Source organism: Triturus cristatus, chromosome 7 (assembly GCF_964204655.1).
Source record: "Triturus cristatus chromosome 7, aTriCri1.1, whole genome shotgun sequence".
NCBI lineage: Eukaryota > Metazoa > Chordata > Amphibia > Caudata > Salamandridae > Triturus > Triturus cristatus.
Window position 1 is genome coordinate 1,749,580,269 of NC_140590.1, and position 20,230 is coordinate 1,749,600,498.

The following is a 20,230-nucleotide window of genomic DNA, read 5'->3' on the forward strand; positions in this document are numbered from 1 at the left end:
TAAAACATCTTTTATACAGTCATCAATACTTTATCTCTCTCATGAGTACACATGTAACAATTTATTGTGCATTTTGTTAAATTCAACATCTACAAGTTCCGTTCCCTTGAAGACACTGGCTTTGGCTGCTTTACAAAAGTTCCGTACTTCACCAGGTCAAGCTTTTTCAGCTGTGCACAGCAGTTCAATCACATGATCACATACATCATACTTGCTCCAAATTCCACCCACACTAGATTTAGGCTAACTTTATAATATGGAGGACTTGTCCATTACTAAAAGAATGGGAAACAAACATTTATTAATTATGAGACAATGCAATTTTCACTGTTTACCCCCTATTTTAGCTCTACTCCTTATTAACGGTTAGTCTAGCACAGCACAAGCATAAAAGCTGCGTTACTTTTTTCAGTTTTAAAGCAATACACACCATGCTTTCTACCGATTTCACAAGCGGCCTTGCCATGCAAACCATCTTAATTTGTTTTATTATTACATTTCCGGTTATTTACGTATTATTCAGGGTTATTTCATGCACATCGCAAAGCAAGCTTCCTCCATGTAATGTAAATGTGCACATTAGTTTGTCCTGACACTACTTACCATTAGTACATATTATAGGGGCGTTCGACTGAGCAGGTTTCTTTCGTGAAAATCCTGCTCCATCAATCCCCCCTCTGATGGCTTTTAGAAGCCATCATAAATACTCACCATACCGAGTGGCACCTTAATTTATCTAAATTTTACTTTCATTTTCTTTTAGAGCACTCTCAACTAGCTCTTTCATCATGTCATAATATTCTCCATTTATCTCCTCTAACTCAATTTCTTCTTTATTTCTTTCTATTCCTTTTCTTTTCTTCTTTTTGTCTTTTATATCTTTTCTTTTTCCTTTTCAACTACAACACGTATGAAATGAAATGAATGAAATGAAAATAGCATTTATAAAGCGCGTGTTCACCCGAAGGCATCCCAGCGCTATTAGCAGCACTTCACACTTAGACAATCCTCAAGGGAAAAAATAGGTTTTTAATTTCTTCCGGAAGGATAAATGATCATCCTCTAAGCGGACATGAAGAGGCAGAAGGTTCCAGAGCTTTGCTATGTTATACGAGAAGAGTTGCCCCCCACTACGAATTCTTCTGATTTTTGGGACCGTGAGTAAGCGTTTGTTTCCAGATCTCAGAACTCTATTAGGAGAATAGGGCTGAATGAGAGAATGCATCAAAGGAGATCCTTTGCCAGAAATCGCTTTATGGGCAATACATAGAGCCTTAAACTGGACCCGTTCATTGATGGGGAGCCAATGTAGGGAAGCGAGAGCCGGTTTTGCAGAAAGCCGCCTAGGAGTATTCATCAACAGGTGAGCTGCGCAGTTCTGAACAATCTGAAGACGTCTAATCGAGGAAAGCGGAGCTCCCAAATATAGAGCGTTAGAATAGTCTAACCGAGAAAGAATCAGTGCCTAGACCAACAACCTATTAGCACCAAAAGGTAAAATAGGCAAGATCTTTCTAAGCAGTCTTAACAGTCCATCGCAGCTGGCAGCAACCTTGCGGGCTTGTTCTTTAAAATCTAACTTACGGTCCAGCCACACCCCAAGGCTCTTAATATGATCTTTGGGAATAGGAGCAGGGCCCAGACAACTGGGCCAAAAATGATCGATATTAGATGGAGCCGAATTACCCAATAATATAAGCTCTGTCTTGGTCCCATTAAGCTTTAAATATGATGCATCCATCCACTTAGAAATGGCTGCAAGACATGAGGACAAACCAGACGAAGAACTATCTTGCTGGTTGATGGAAACCACCAACTGGGTATCGTCGGCGTAAGTAATTATTTGAACCCCAAATGGCAATACTATTTCCGCCAGCGGGCCCAAATAAATATTGAACAACGTGGGGCTCAGGGAAGACCCCTGAGGAACCCCACAATTCAATGGCAACTGGTTTGACATAATGTCGTCTTCTCGGACTGCAAAGGATCGATCTTCAAGAAAAGACTGGAGCCATTTTAGTGCATTTCCTGACACTCCCACCTTACAGAGTCGTTGAATCAGTAGCTGATGGTTCACCGTATCGAAGGCTGCGCTGAGATCTAAGAGGATAAGGGCAGCGCAGCCTCCGCCATTAAGAGTACGTTTTGTTTTTTCCATCACACTGATCAACGCAGTTTCCGTACCATGCTGCTCTCTAAATCCTGTCTGGGTAGGATGGAAACAGTTGTTGGTTTCCAAAAAAGCAGAAAGGATGGAATTAACGTACCTCTCAGCTATTTTACCAACCCCAGGTAACAAGGATATAGGGCGATAGTTTGCCAACTCCTCTGAATCCAAATTGGGTTTCTTTAGGAGGGCTTTAACCATCGCTTGTTTCCAGGCAGGGGGGACAATTCCAGTCCTCAATGAAGCATTAATTAATTCCAGCATCACTGGGGATACCAGCATTTTAACTTGTTTTAATATAGAATGTGGAGCAGGATCTAATGGGGAACCTGATGTTAAACGATCCAGGATCCTGTAGAAGGACGGCATATCCAAAGGCAGAAATTCTTCCAAATGACCTAAGTGGCTAGAAAAAGTAATGCCCATCGTGGAGTCCATTTGAGGGATTATATTCTCAGGAAAAGACTTATAGATCACTTGTATTTTATTTGAAAAGAAGTCCGCCAATTGATTGCAACGGAATTGAGTGTCCGCTATGATATTAGGGGCGGTGTAAGGGGTGACCAGAGCTTTAGCAATCCGAAATACTTCACGGGGGGAATTTGCAGCAAAAACAATTCTATATTGGTAATATAGCGTTTGAGCACTTTTTATTTCCAGTTTATAGAGTTTAATTGCTGCTCTGTATTCGATTTTTAGGAGGCCGAATAGTCTTTTCTTCTTTACCCCTTTCTTTTATTTCAGTTATTTGGTCTTTTTCTGAACCTTTTGATCCAAATTCAACTGACAAATTTTCACCAGTAAATCTCTTTACAGCTCCTTTTAAGGTGGTCTCAGTTTGTTTTCATCTTCCCTTTCAGTGTCACTATTGTCATGATCTCACTTAGACCCAAACTTTCGAAGGCTTCTAGTATGACATAGGTCCCTTCAGGAGCCTTGTACCCTCTACATGGGATTCTTGTTCTTTTTGTTCTTCTATTTCCTTTTCTTCCTGGATTATCTGGATCTGTTTGACTTGAGACTTCGTTACTTTTCTCTGGTCTTTTTCACAATCTTCTTCTTACTATTCTATATTTCAGTTTTTTTGCTCCATTTGACCATGTGTCTCCTTTTCTAGGTCTCTTTTTCTGTACTACCTTTTCACCTTCTGTGTTTTATTCACCCCTTCTTTTATTCAGTCCTCTTTCTATCTGTTATTCACTGTTCACTTGTGCTTCTTTTATTGTATGTTCAACACTTATTTCTGATTCATCAGTGAGTTCACCTTCCACTAGCTCAGCTGTGTCTTTACTCTTTTCTAGTCCTGCTTTTGGTTCAATAGCTGTTTCTCTTTCTTCGGTCTCAATGGTTTCTTCACTCTCCTCTGACTCAATGGCAGCCTCACTTTCTCCTGACTCGACAGCTGTTTCTCTTTCTTCTATCTCAATAGCTTCTTCACTTTCCTCTGGCTCATCAGCAGCCTCACCTTCTTCTGACTCAAAAGCAGTCTTTTTAGTCCCAGTATCTTGTGCCTATTTTACTTTACTTGTGCTTGGCTGTTCATCATCAAAATGTTCATCAGAATCTGTCACTCTAGACTCTTCAGCTTCACACTCTTCAGCTGCTGGTTCTTGATTTTGATTTTCCAGTTGCTGTTCTTCTTGTCTTTCAATTGGACTTGGGACTAGCCGGGTATGGCTTGTATGTATCCAATTTGGTAAGCCAATACACTTCACTGCTGTGGTCATCACCAATATGGTAAGGACCACTCCAACGGGGTGCTAGGCATGATTTTCTCATGTTTCTTTTTACTAGAACCCACTCTCCAGAATTCAAATGATGTACTTGGCACCGCTTTGTCGTTGTGGCATCTCTTCCAACCTGGCTGGATACAGAACGCACCAGGTCAGCCAGTCCTTTGCAATAATCTAGCACACGATCATCAGATAAATTTGTCAGTCAGTCAGTCAATATATCTTTATTTCGGCATGAGCCATAAAAGAGACATCAATATACAAAGTCCATTTTACAAATCATTGAATAAAAAACAAGTTTAAAATATTTACAAATTTTAAGAATAAGTAAGAAATTATTTCTCTTTCAAAAGATTTGCCCTGATGCACCACATGCGATATAAAAATCTGGATACTGCATAGACAATAGAAAGATCAGTGTTTGTTTTTAGCAGTCTATAAAGTTCCATACAACGTGAAGAGCCCAAATTCCTACATATATTTGTGAGCTCACTCCGTCGGATTTTACAATAGCCTTCGCAAAAAAACAGAACACGTAAATCAGTTTCTTCATTAGCTAAACATGCAGGGCAACCCTTATCTGTACCGTTGGACCATTTATTCGTCACAGCATGGAGCGGGAGACATCCATGACGGAACTGCAGAAAAAGTTTCCTGGCGAGAGTGGGTTGGATCACATCAAGGACTGGTTCCAGGGCATATATACATTTAAACTCTAAAAATGTAGAAGACATGGGCCCAGATCTGGTACCTGTATTCATATCATTCATATGTACCTCCCAGTACCAGATACATTTATCAGTTTGTTCGCAGGTATGAATGCTTGTCTCATGCTTCTTCCCATCAACACTTCATGGGGGTTCAATCCAGTCTTTCTCTCAGGAATACTTCTAAGACTCATCAATACAAGGGGTAAAGCATCAGGCCACTTCAGTGTTGTGGATGCACATACCTTCCCTAATCTGGACTTTATTGTGTCATTTATCTGCTCAACAATGCCAGATGCCTCTGGTCGATAGGCACAATGCAGCTTCTGTTCAATTTGTAATGCTGCACAAATCATTCAAATTATTTCATTATTAAAATGCAATCCTCTATCTGATTCCAAAGTGACTCGAAAACCAAATCTAGGGATCAGTTCTCTCAACAACAGCTTAGCCACTGTAAGGCTATCATTCCTTCTCGTTGGATAGGCCTCTACCCAACAAGAAAACAAACAGACAATGACAACGACGTATTTCAGCCCATTGCATGGAGGTAACTCAATAAAGTCAATTTGAAGTCTGGTGAAAGGACCTCCTGCTCTCTCAATTGCACCCAAACTCACAACTGTCTTTCTCCCTGGATTCTGTTTTTGACAGATGACACACCTTTGACATAAACTTTCTGCGATGACCCTGAACCTTGGATCATACCATGTCTGCTTGAACAGTCTACCATTGCATCTCTTCCAATATGAGCTAGTCCATGGTACATCCTGGTCTTGTGAGAATGTAAAGAATCTGGTAATACTGGTCTTCCATCACAGTAAACCCATACCTCATCTCCTGCATTTTTCCTACAACCTGTTCTGTTCCACTCCTCTTTTTCCTCATCACTGGCTTCTTCCTGCATTTGCCTTACCTCATCCCAAGTCTCAAATGTGGTTGTGAACATAAGGTGGTATTCGGCATTTTCTTTTTGAATTGATCTGTTTATAGCTACCCCATTTTGTTTACAATAACGCGCTAATTGGTCCGCATATCTTTTGCCCTTTGTCACATTGTCATCTCCTGATTGATGTGCAGCACATTTTACAACTGCAACTCTTTTTGGTAACTGTGTAAAGCATCCAATAATCCCTTTACAGTTTTTCCATTCCGAATTGGGGAACCTGAGGAAGTCATAAATCCTTTTTGCATCCACAGCTGACCGAAGTCTGTACGACACCGAATCCGTACTGACTGTCAGTGTAGATCGTCACTTTTAGACCTTTAGCCAGAGCAATTAACTCTGCGACTTGAATGGAGTTTACCCCCTTTAAACAGGATGCTTCTAGTGCTCCAGTTAAAGTGCAGACAGCATAACCAGCACACAATTCACCCTTTTCATTTCTCAAACACGATCCAGCCACAAACAGTTCACAATCTGGTTCTTCCAAATGTTCATCCTCTATATCTGGACGGGGCTTAGCACAGAGTTCTGTCACTTCCAGACAATCATGTTCTGCTTACTCCTTCACTTCCTCACATCTTGAATGAGGCAACAAGGTAGCGAGGTTCACAGTAGTGCACCTCATCACTGTCTCATTTTCAGCACCTAGAATTACTCTTTCATATTTTGTCAGCCGACTGGAGGTGATATGTTGAGTCTGTGTGTGCGTTAAAAGGATCTCAACAGAATGCGGTACATACACCTTAACAGGATAACCCATCACAAATGCTTCACTCTGTTCCAGACTTACACAAGTTGCGGCTACTGCTTTTAAACAACCTGGTAATGCTGCAGCCACTGAGTCCAGGGTACCTGAAAAGTATGCCACCGGACGTCGTGCCATTCTGTGTTTCTGAGTTAAGACTGCAAGTGCACACCTCTCTCACAACAGCGTAACGCGAATTCTTTAGTATAATCTGGCATTCCCAAAGTAGGTGCTCGACAGAGACTGTTTCACAATCTTGAAAAAGATTCCATACTCTCTTTGTCCAACACAACTGGATCTTTCACATCTTTTCGTGTCAACCTCTGTAGAGGTTTTGCAATCAGTGAGAAGCCACAGATCCATTGCCTGCAGTATCCAACCATTCCCCAAAACATTCGCACCTCCTTTTGATATTTGGGTGGATTCATTTTCTTGATCACACTTATTCTCTCTGGTGTCACCTTTCTGATCCCCCTTTTGATCTTGTGACCTAAATACTGAACTTCCTGTCTACAGTATTGCAACTTAGATGGGGACACTTTATGTACACCTTCTGCTAAATGGTTCAGTAAAGCAATTGTGTCTGTCACACTGCTTCTCGCGTTCTTGATGCCACCAGTAGGTCATCAATGTACTACACCAAAACAGAATGTCCAGGCATAACCAAAGTCTCCAAACATCTTTCAAGATCTGATTAAGATTGAAGGGCTCTCAGTGTACCCTTGAGGAACTTGGCACCATGCCAAGACACGGTTCCCGAACCGGAAGGCAAATAAATATTGACTTTCTGGGTGAAAGTGAATGGAAATGAATGCCTGACACAAGTCAACAACAGTGTACCATTCAGCATCACAGGGAATTTGATAAAGAATTACTGTTGGATTTGGCACTGCTGGACAACATGGTACTGCAATCTTATTCACCTTTCTCTAATCTTGTACTATTCTATATTTTCCATTTAGGCTTTTTAATTTCAATAATGGATGAATTACAGGGACTTCCCATTATTTCTTTCAGAATCCCTTGCTCAATCAATTGGTCAATTACAGGTGTTATTCCAGCAATTACTTCTGGACTCATTTTGTACTGTGGGGTATTTGTATATTTAGCACCATTGTTCACTGTAATCTGAATTGGATCTACATTTGTCATTAACCCAATCTCCTTTCCTGTGAAATCCCACACATCTGATCTTACTGTAGTTTTTAATTTTTCAGGCAAATCTTCAGTGAGGAGTGAATATAATTCACTCACTTCTGATTCTCTTTAGGCCTTCTTTACATTGTATTCAACATTCTAATCAGGTTTCATAAAGGCAACACCATCCGGTGTACAATAAATGGTACAGTACATTTTACACAACAAATCTCTGCCCAATAGATTAACAGGACTGGAATCCCTTACCACAAACCGATGCATGTCTTTGAAATTTCTAATATGAACTTCTATCGGGGCGGTGACAGGAGTTCTAATATGTTTATTTGCAACACCTTCAACTTGGATAGTTTCTCCCGAGAGGGGTAGGTTTGGAATTTCTGCTGCTCTCACAGTAGAACGGGTAGCACCAGTGTCCAATAAGAAGGTGATATATTTACCTTCTACCTTTCCATCAACAAATGGACCTGAGTGATCTACCACTAAAGATGCGCCAAGTACGCACTCTCCCTCTCCCCTCAGGCACCATCAATGAGATGAATCTGAAACACTCTCATTACACCGCAACAGATATTGCAAAGCCAGTTGATTCTTACCAAACTGCTCTTCTCCTTGGAATCCATTACTTGCGCTGTACATCTGCATATGAGCATTCACATTAGGGGGTATAGGAGGTTTTGGCACCTGTAACTGTGGAGTAACTACCTGCTGCTGCTGCTGTTTTTTCCCAATCACCTCATTCTGCATCTGTGGATTTAAATTTTGATTTACTCCATTATCATTTGGACCAGATCTACACTCATTCTTCCAATGTCCAAGCTTTCCGCACGCATGACAAGGAAATTTCTTTTTAGCTTCTTCTTTGCTCATTTTAAATTTTCCTTTACCTCCATTGGATACTTGACCAACCTGACTCTGACTTTGTTGCATATTATTACTTTCTTGTTGCTGTTCTGCCATCTTCACTTGTGCCCACATCATTTTCTCCTTTAACTTTTTAAGCCTTGAATCAATGTCAACACTGCAATAATTTGCATACCTCAGAATCTCGTCTATTGACTTACTTTGCCAGCAGAGCATATGCTGCTGTATCATTGTGCTAATCTCTGGTTTCAATCCATACACAAATCGATACAAAAAATGTCCCATTTCTTTATCTCCAATATTCTCAAACCCACTGTACTGTTTAAACACTTGTAAAAACCTCTCATAATATGCATGCACTGACTCTTTAGGCTCTTGAGTCGTCCTATCAATCTTAACCCAATCTGTTTCCTTAGGTGAAATCTTTCCCTTTAAAAAAGTAATGACCTGATGGTACTTCTTCATCACCTCTTCAGATGGTGCACCTGTTTTTGCCTTCCTAGGATATTCATCCTTAGGCCAGTCTACTGTAATTTTACATTCTGTCCACAAATCAGCTGGAACTACTATTTCAAAAAGACCATCTAAATCTTTCAACAACACCTATGAAACCTTTACAAATTAGTCCACTTGTTTATACCACTCAACTGGCTTCTTTTGCAATCTGGGAAAATCATTGGTAAATGACAACATATTGTCATTTACCAAAGTACATGAACATATCCACCACCTGGAACCTCTCTCCTTCGACATGCACTTTCAACTTGCTGGTTTTCCTTTAACGGAAACTCTTCCTCACTATAAATCCCTAATCCATCTGGACGCACTGTTCCAATAATAATCTCTTCTAAATCTACTTTCAAGTGACTCACATTTATACTCTGTGGTTGAGCCTTTGGCTTGGTCATTTCTTTTATCCAATTAGTTAATTCTTCTGGAGAGGGACCTGCTGAACTCCCTGCTACAGGAATTAGATTTGGTCCTATTTATCTTGGATCTAATTGAATACTTCTCCTCTGGGTCTCTCTTATTATATCACCAACCGGTAAATCTAACAGTGTGATATTTTGGTCATCTCATCTATTTTCATTTGTTACTGACACTGTTTCACTCCTTTCATTACTCCTTGGAACTGACATTGTATGTGCTCTTGACAAAGTCACATTTTCTCCATATAATGGAACCACAGGACTAATTGTCACAGGTACTGTCAAAGCTTCTGCATTCAAATTTAAGTGATTTACTTTCTGTACCTGTTCCATTTTAGCTTTATTTATTTAATTTTCTCCACATTCTCGCACTATTCTAGCTATTTCGGTATCCTGGGGATTTAATGGGGTTACTATTTGTGGGGCACTCGGAGTTACCTTCCCCTGAATTCTTTTCATATGGCTGAGGTATTTTAGTCATATCTTCTAACAATTCATCATCAAATTCATCCAAACTCTCTCTGGACGTTTCTATATTTTTCTTTTTCTCTTTATGCTTAGTACCGGTTTGACTCTCCACTGCCAAAACTGGATATAGACCCTCGGTCACTAAAGCTCTTCTCCATCTTTTCATTTGATCTTCTCGCCTCCAAATGGATATCTAGGTATACAACCTCTGAATCTTATACCACTTCTATCCTTTTCTCATTCATAAGCTTCCACTTCCCATTCTTCTAATGCTTCATCCTGGGTAAGTCTTGGACTCGGCTCCAATGAATTCATTCTAGCTCTCAAATTTTGTAAAATTCTCACATTAAATGAACCATTCTCAGGAAAAGCTAACATCCCTTCATCCTTCGTATATTTCATCCAGTTTTCCAACCAAACACAAGTATGATATCCTCGCTCCATCATCATATAAGAAGCAGGGGGTTTTGGAGGTGGAATTGAAATTCCCTCTCTAGTCACAATTTGTTTGTCTTTCTTAAAGAAATTCTTTATTGTCTTAATCAAACCCATTTTCATATTAGTATTTCTCAAATAACAGAATAACAAAACGTCTCCGTAATTCTCTTTTCCTTATTCACTAAGCCTGGTACTATACCAGCGTGACTCACACTAACCAACCAATCATAGCTCACAACGTAACTTCTGTCTCATCCAATTTCAGTGAGACTCACACCAGCTAACCAATCACTGCTTGTTCACGCCCGCTATCTGACTAATGCCAGCGTGGCCTTTTTGTGACGTCTGTTTTACTCCTTCTACTGACCCTCCCTTTGCAATTTTACTCTCGATACATGCCCGCAGCTTTGTCCAATACCAGCGCAGAACTTTGTGATGTCAGTATCACTCCTGCTACTGACCCCTCCTATACAAAATCTTTTGACAATATTTTTTATAGTTTTTCTTAATCAAAAATCTGTTAATTACAACTTAAAAGACAATGCTACTTTCTCTGCTCGGCTAAATTTAGAGATAGTTTTAACTTTTTCAAGAAATCCTCACAAGTAATAATAACGACCAGCATTATCTAACTTCTCTAACAAGCTCCGGAAAGCTCTAATTACTCCTCTAGGGATAAAACCGAAGTTTCACAAGAGGACTTTCTTGGCATTAGAAAGGTGTCCTGTTACTCCCCCGGGGATACTGCTACAGTTTCAAAAGTGGACCCATCGCTATTTCTTACACTCTACTAACATACGAATTTTCCCTAACTATAATACTGACAGCCCTAACTAGCTTTCAGTATTATTTCCACAGAAAAAGTACTTCTGCAGTGTGATTTCCTTACCACACTCTTCTTCTGCCTACCTCAGGCAAATTCCTTCCTGGGATTCCTCAGGTAACTCCGTACCTGTACTTCGAAACAACATAGAACATGACACTAACTCCTCATGTTAAAACATATATACAATATTCAATAACCATTACCAAACTAATCAATAATAAGCCATCCTCTGCTACCAAGAAACTGATAAAGCACGAACCCAAATATATTGATCAGGGATAAATATTCAACAACATCACATCACTTTGGCCCATACACATTCACCCAAATCCCTGATGCGCTGGGTTCAAGTTTGTAAGTCTTTCTTCACTCTACTCTAGTTTACTCAAACACTAAATTTCATACACCCTGTACTTTAGTGTAATTAAACATATGTAAATCGACTTTTCATCTACTTGGTCGATGGACCAATTGGTTGAAGAGTTGATAGCAATGGTTATTCAAAAGACATTAAAATCATAAAACTGGCAAAAATAACTACAAAATCTATGTGAGGTTAAATAGTTTATCTAGTAATATAAATGCTTCATATAGATCATATTCATAAGTTCAAATACTGGAAACCTTATGAGAGAGAAACTTCAATTTATAAGAGAGTAAACATTGACATTAGATGCAAACAAATATATTGAACAAATCCATCAATTTTGGAGGGGATAGATAAAGAGAGAGAAGTTTCAGAGACAAAAATACATCTGCAAAATATATTCTGCAATGTTAAGTTAAATACAAACCCAAGAGATCTGTAAAGGGAAACCACCACCCAGGCCTAGGTAGCAGTGGGGGACCCCTGAATCAAGAGTCAGGGATCAAAGACTCAAGACTCAAGACTAAAATAGGGACAAGACCGGAAAAGCTGGACCTCACAGCAAACCAATGATCAGCGACACACCCTCTCTCGGACAACTACAGTCTAAGCAATCTCCTCCTCCTTCTCTAACCCACACCCCTAAAGCACCTATTCTTAAACCCTAAAATTACATGTCCGTCCCACAACAGTTGCCAAATAAATTTTTGGAGCTAAGGTATTGGTTGAGTTCTAGGAGTGGGATGTCACCCCACTATGAAATCATCAACCTTTGACTACACCATTGTTTAAAACATTTTTTAATACAGTCATCAATACTTTCTCTCTCTCATGAGTACACATGTAACAATTTATTGTACATTTTGTTAAATTCAACATCTACAAGTTCTGTTCCTATGAAGACACTGGCTTTGGCTGCTTTACAAGAGTTCCGTTCTTCACCAGGCCAAGCTTTTTCAGCTGCGCACAGCAGTTCGATCACGTGATCACATAGACCATGCTTGCTCCAAATTTCACCCACAATAGATTGAGGCTAACTTTATAATATGGAGGACGTGTCCATTACTAAAAGAACAGGAACAAACATTTATCAATTATGAGACAGTGCACGTTTCACTGTTTACCCCCATTTTAGCTCTACTCCTTATTAACGGTTAGTCTAGCAGAGCACAAGCATAAAAGCTGTGTTATTTTTTTTAGTTTTAAAGCAACACACACCATGGTTTTTGCTGATTTCACATGCGGCCTTGCCATGCAAACCGTCTTAATTCATTTTAAACACAAAATTATTACATTTCCGGTTATTTACGTATTATTCAGGGTTATTTCATGCACATCGCAAAGCAAGCTTCTCACGTGTAATGTAAATGTCCACATTAGTTTGTTCTGACACTACTTACTGTTAGTACGTATTATAGGGGTGTTCGACTGAGCAGGTTTCTTTTGCAAAAATCCTGCTCCATCACACCTACTTCGTAAACCCTTCTTTCCGAACAAATTGCCACTAAAAAGACAACCTTTTGTGTCAGGTACTTAAGTTCCACTGTTTGAAGAGGTTTAAATGTAGCCCCTGTCAAGATATGTAGAATTAGGGACAAATCCCAAGGAGGAACTAGAGAACGTATAACTGGACATTGAATGAAAACCTTCTCAACAGTCTTGAAACCAATTGAGCAACTCCTGCCACCACTTCACCTTGAAATGCCTGAATTACTGCCCAATGTGCCCTTATGGTGGAGACTGTCAACTCAAGGACAAAACCATTCTCTCAGAAAATGTAGGATTTTAATTGGTTCATATTGATTGGAATGTAGAATGACACCCTTTCTCAAAGTTTCCCCAATACAGACTGTATGGTGTATGGGTAGCAGACCGACGGGACTGCTGATGGGACTGCTGAATGGACTGTGCTACTTCTGAAGATCAGCCCTGAACTAGCAACCTTAACCGCTCAGTAGTCAAAGTCCCCGATTCAATTGGTGACTGAACTCTGAGAGAGAAGTGGCTGCCTCCAGGGGCATGGTTGGAGTGGAAATATCTATGGAGGAGGGATCACCATCTTCTGCACTAGTGGAAACCATGCCCCCCATGCTTATCCTGGGACTACTAACGCATCCTAGCCTTATCCTCACAAATGTTCTGTAGTACCCTTGATATCAAGGGAAATGGCAGGAAGCAATAAAGAAGAGCAGGAGGCAAGCTCACAGACAATGCATCTATTGCCGCTGCTCCCCTGGCCATGATCAGAGAATAAAACTGAGGAAGCAGAGAATTCTATTTCCTAAAAGACTAGGGGAGAGAGACACAGGGAGCAAGACAAGGAAAAGTCCTGCCCAGCTGGTCAGCTGGCACATTCACCCTCCCCAGAATATATGCTGCTCAAAGACATAGGAGATTGATCTCTGCCCAGGTGCATATCTCCTTAGCCAGCTGAAAGATAGAAGGAAGCATCCCCCTTGCCTGTTTATATATGCCCTTATAATGTCTGAATGCAGACTGCTATATTATTTATCAGAGGAAGAAACCAAATAAGATCAGCTTGCACTCCAGCCAACTCCCTCCAGTTGGACGAATTCTGGGCCTCTTGAATAGACCATCTTCCTAAGACTGCCCCCACCCCTTTTTGCTGTCATCTGTTGAAATGACTAGTGGGCAGGTTAAACTGAAACCCCTTCTGAAGATTCTCTGGCGCAAGTCAGCACTGGAGCTCTACCCAGAAATGTGGAGAAACTGGCACCAAAGCCTCGTAAACTTGAGAGAAGGGATTCCTTTGGTTCAAAAGATGGCCTAATGGATAAACGTGGAGCCGGCTCTAAGGCACCAATGCTAGTGCAATGCTAGCATTCCCTGACTCCTTAACCACAAGCGAACTGATGCCTGAGTCTTTTGAAGGAAGTCTGACAAATGTAACACCATTCTGCTTGACCTGTCCAGAAAAAGAAACAGCTCCCCTATCTCCATGCAAAACTGAGCCCTAATGAACTGAAGTCTTTGCACTATTTGTAGATTGGATTTGTTGATATTGATCAGGAAACCATGGCTCACAGGACTTGACATACTACTGTGATATTGTTCTTCAACTTTGTAAAAGAAGTAGAGCCAATTAACCAGTTATCCAGATATGGGTATAAATGAATACCTTTAGTATGAAAAATACCTACCAAAGGAGCCAAAAGGTTTAAAAAAAAATCTTAGTGTCAAACCAAATGGCAGGACTTGAAACTGATAATGATATCGGGAGGGTGATAAATTCCACTCCTCTGGCGGAGCTTTGCCCACTCCGTGTTGTGCTTGCAATGCGGAGTTCCAACAAAAGTCCGCCAACGCCATGTGGTGGAGTTTTTTCATGCATGCGTCTAGCCAATGTTAAGTTGGTGAGCATGAGCAACAATTGGCTTCCTCTAGCACGATTTTCAGGTGCTAGAACGGCACCCAGTGAGCATTTCTCAACGTGGTGGTTGCAAGTGGTCGTGACTTATCTCAGAAAGCTGCTACTTAGGAAGGAAATCCACTCGAGAGGCAGCAAAGAAGCGGCACACTCTGGTGCACTGTGTGGTGCCATTCACACTGATTTTGCAGAATGGGACAAGCTTCCCGTGCTAAAAATCAATGCGAGCAGCACAACGTACTGATATCCGCCTGCTCGTGGAGTTTTTATGTAACTCCATGGAAGTTCCACGCACCCTTAGTTATGATGATCCACTATTGCAAAGTGCAGAAACTTCGGATGGCCCTGGAAGATTGGCATATGCAAATAGGCATCCAGCATATCTAGAGACGTGAAAAAGTCCCTCCGCTTCAGCAATAGGAATATGCTCTGCAACATTGTCATTTTGAAGGTTTGATTTATGAGGAGGTTTGTTGAGGTCTTTCAGATCTGGGGCGATGGTCTCCTGAAGGCTTCTGCACCAAGAAGAGTATCGAGTAAAACCCCTAGCATTCTTGAGAAGCATTTTTTGGACTCCATCCTGTAAAGCCTGCAGCTAGGTAAGGGTGTCACTTTGAAACAATCTGGAGGCAAGTCCAGAAACTCTACCTGGTAACCTTCTGAAACTACTCTGACCACCCATCCATCTGGGGTGGTGCTTGCCCAGAATGTTTTGAAACATCTCAGATGTAGCCCTACAAGAACATCCAGTCCATAGTCATGCCTTTGGGGGAACAGGAGATGAGATATTGACAATTGGGTGCTAAAACTAGGATTTGTCAGAGCTTTGGGCCCCCCGGTCACGACCCCTCCCTCGAAAGGGCTGCAATACCCCTTTAGCAACAGCCAGAAGAAAAGCTCTGCAATAAGTAAAAGCTCTGCCTCTATTGAATGCTTTAACAGGAGTAACCAATTTTTTATACTCTGCTGTTTTCTTGAACATTTCTTCTAACTGCTGACCAAACAGCCGGGAGCTGCCAAAGGGTAACTTCATCTCTACTAACTTCGGAGAAGCATCTGCCTTCCATGCCCGCATCCCCACATGACGGCGAATAATGATTGCTCTTCCTGATGCCTCTGTGGAGGAACATAAATTGTCAATGGAAAAATCCTTTAAATATTGGACCTGCTGCTCCATCACACTCAGAAGGGCACACAGTCCAAGCCCTCAGCCATGCGATGACATTGAAAGTCCTTGAGCAGTCACTGTACACCATATATAGAATACATATTTGATCTCACCGCAAAATTAGATGCTGCATATAATATTTTAATTGCCACATCCACTTTTTTGTCCACCGGATCCAGAGGGGAGGCATCCGCTAATATGACATTACCCTGAATGGATAGCTCCGCCATAAGATTATCCACTTTAACAGTAGTTGGGAATTCATCAGCACACTGCCCAATAGGATATCTTTTGGAGAGAAAACATGACTTATCAATGTCCTTCCATTCATTTTGCAACACCCTTCTAACAGCTGCCTGCAAAGGGACTGATTCTGACTCAGGCCTCATATATTGTGCTAAAACATCCTCATCCTCAGCTGACACATTCGAACTAGGGAAGATGAGGTTATCCCGCAAATGTTGCAAAACGTCAGAAGCTCAGTTCTTCAGGGAAACATCCTTTCCTGTTTTCTTTCTCCTTTTCATCAAGATGAGCCACAGGATTTACAGGCTTTTACACTCAAGGAATTTTGGGTGGTAGAGGGCCTTCCCTGGCTCAGATGGCAGTATCCTGTTTCACCCCACAGATCCTAGTCTACTTCTGTTGAAACTTGAATTGCTCTGTGAGATTTGCCACCTCCCTAGGCTCCCTAATATTGTACATATGATTCCTCTTAATTTTCAGGGAGGCCGGGAATCACATTTGTACTGTTGCCCCCAAGGACCTGAGTTCTTGCATATTTTGGCCCAATTCCCATTCCCTATTTTCTGTGTGGCTCTTGATATGTCTGAACGGATTCTGAAAATACAGACCCCTTTAGAAAGAGTGCCAGCTTTCAGGGCTTCACTTCTTTTTTCTTTTAGAACATAGGTTTTGAAGTTGACTAAGATTCTCCGAGCAGTGTTCTTTAATTTCCCTTTTTTATAAGGGTCTCTGTGAACCCTTTGTATATCTTCCTCTAACGCCATGTCCTCTATCCCAGGGATAAAATCTTTCAAAAGCTTGACCACAAAGCTCTTAATGTTTTCTCCTTCCTTCCCCTCTGGAATATTTAGAGTTCTGAGGTTTTTCGTCTTGCATTATTTTCTAAAAACTCAATCTTTTCCCTTAGGTCTATCTCATTTTGCTTTTAAGGTCTCAATTTCTCCTTGACTAACTACTACTTCTCTACCCAATTTTTCTAAGGAAGTTTCTACCACCAATACTCGGCCCAATAGTGTGTTTCGAGTGCCTCATATGTAGCCTGTATTTTGTCTTGATTTTTCTCAGATTTTGCAAAATTCGCCCTCATCTCTAAGATTAGGGTGCCCTTGGGATAATTTTGCCTCTTCATTGCACTCACTTTGGGGGGTAACCAACTGTGGTATCCTGGTACATCTGTAACTATTATAATAAATACTCTTGAAATACTACAACCTGCTTGGAGTTAATCACTTCACCAGCCTAGTTGGTGTTTCTACCTCCGGCCCTACATTTAATTCCCCCCCTGGGGCACAGTCGTTGATGATAAAATGTCTACCTTCAGCCCTTCGATAGCTGACACTTGATATCTATTGTTTGTGTCAAACCCCCCCACCCCGTGGAACCTTGGATATTTCTCTGCATGATAGTATCTGTGCAAACCCTGTTTATACACTGGTTTTTTGACCCTGCAACTGATATACTATTGGGACCTTGCTTGTCTTGAATTTTTACAAAGGAGCGTAGGGAGGGAGTGATTTTAATTTTCGCTCCTTGCTTGCCTTGTGCAGATTTGGAAGATGTTGAGATAACGGTATTCACCTCCCAGTTCTGATTTACTCCCTGGTTTTCTCCTAACTTGCTGGTTATCGGAACTATAACCGGGCTTTTACGTGTTGTTTCTATTTCTGTGCTTTCCACGTCAAAGTTCCTATTTCTCAGGCAGTAGCCAATTACCCTCCATTGGATCAATCTCCTATCTGCCTCTTCTGGGGTGATGTGTTTCTGACCCCTTTTACCTTTAGGAGCAGTTATGGAATTTATCAGGGTTGTATGTTCTATAGGGGCTCTAGGGCAAGAGCGTTTCTCCTTCCCCTCCCCTTCTGCTTACCGGAATCATGCATGCCCCATCCGTATTCTTTTCAATTATGTGACTACTGGAATCTGGTCCACCAATTTCCTGGCTGCTTAGAGGCCCCCGATAGGAGATGCGGGCGGTGGCCCTCTGACTCCACTGCAGCTCTGTAGCTGCCTGCACCCACAAGCATATGCCCTGAACGCGTAGGCTCACTGGACTTTCCCGAACCTTACGGCATTGTAGGCACCTTCCCGGCCAACTTCGCATGAATAGTCCCATAACATGGGGTAAGTTTCCTTGTTTGTTTATTTAATAGGGATCTGCATTGGGGGAAAATTCATGCTAACTCATGTTTATGCCTTGAGTGAGTCGGCGCTCCCGGCCGGGCTTCTCAGCCCGCCGCCATGTTCTCTCCTCAAACAATCCTCCCGACCTTGACTGTTCTAAGGAACTGCTTCCCAGCTTTGTTGAGCTTCCCTGCTGCCTGCTGACCTCTGCCCTGTTACAGGACCAAGGACTAAACCCCAGAGTGAATCCAAGGGCTTTCTGGCTTGCCCGCTGTTCTCCCCAAGGTCTCAGGGACATCAAACACCTTGCCATCGGCTTCTTGAATCTACTACTGTAGAGGCTGTTCTGCCCAAGCCCATGTCCCTCTTTGGGAAACCAAGATCTGCATTTATTGAACTTCAGCGCTGCCTGATTGCCATGGGTTCAGCGCAGCGTGAGTTTCCCAGCAAGGCCTCATGGTTCCCATTTTACTGCGGAGGCCGTTCTGTGTTAAGAAGGGTTTTTGGGGGGCAGCCGAGCGCAGTGGGCAGATTGGGAGGGGCAGGGCTGGCCAGGCACCGGCCATTTTGTAATTATTGGGCATGTTAGAATATAGCCCAAGTATTAGGGACAGCGAGGGTCGCTCCCAGCCACCATTTTAGGTTTGGTTATTTGGTGGCTGGAAGCAGTAGTAGTGTAGTGAGCAATTTTTTCGCATGTAGCCTTTTGCAGTTAGATTAGCAGCTTAGGTTAATTAGTAATAGCAATTGAATATTACTGCATGTTGGGAGCAGTGCGCCTTCTCAGCGAGGCGGGGTGGCCGGATCTTCTGATCCCGGATGCCGTAGGCCCATCGCATCCTCATTATAGGGCGTTGGCAGGGGTTGTGGCCGCAGTCGCGGAATGCACTTCCCCCAAAAGGGCGAAGATTGGGGCAGTAAGTTTAAGGGGCCGCTCGTATGTCAGGAGAGCGGTCCCTGGATCATCCGCTGTGCCGGAGCCTCGTGCGAAGTCTGAGGCTCTCGGAACTGAGCGTGGAGGTGGGGCCGGATCGGACCGTAAGTGCGCATCAAGTGCGCAGAATGGGGGGCCGTGAAATAAGGTCCTGTCAGCTCCAGGACCTCCGCCGAGTGGGACTGAGGCCTCGGGAGCAGCAGGGCTGACGGGGAAATCGGAGGTAGTGCCATGGGGAAAGGGGAAAGGGTGGCGGGGTGATGTGGGCATGCCCCGGGTTGAGGGGGAGAGGGGGCACTCGCTTCTACAATATAGGAGGCCGGTGGGAGGGAGGGAGGGATTAAGAGAGGTAATCCCATCAAGAAACCAAGCCCCTGGGGCATGCATTGAGTTACCCCTGGGTCAGGTGCCTTCCGGGGAGGGGGGAGAGGCATGGGGAGTCAATGGAGATTTCTGGGAGGGAAGTGGTGAGCATTTGGCTTCATTTGGGGGGGGGGGGGTACGGGAGCCCTTAGACTCGGATGGGGAGGAGGAGGATTTTCCTGGGGAGTGGAAGCCTGCGGGAGGCAGTCATGCCTGGGAGGGGTTAGATATTTTCACCTCCTGGAAGGAGGTGAGGGGCCTGGACAGAGCAGGGCAGGTGGATGCGTACATGGCTCGGAGGGGTCTTTTGGGGTGGAGGAAAGGGACATGAGGCAGGAAAGGGGGGTCAGTTTTATGCAGGGCAGTGGGGCCCCTGGGTCAGGCCCAGCGCCAGGCCAGTCACCTGCAGGACCCACCGACCAAACAGTCAGTAGGTCCGGTGGAATACCGGCTGAAGCAGGGAGACGGGGCACAGTAGGTGCCATCATGTTGAGACACAGGGCGAATGGCGCAAAGAGCTTGATTTTGATGAGGAGAACATTGACGAAGGCGAATTGCTGGATGAGGAAGACAGGATAGGGGGGACAGAGTAATGTGTCTCATAGTGTCTTGCAGGTAACACGGAGGGCGTCGGGACATGCGAGGAGGCCTGCCAAGTCATTATC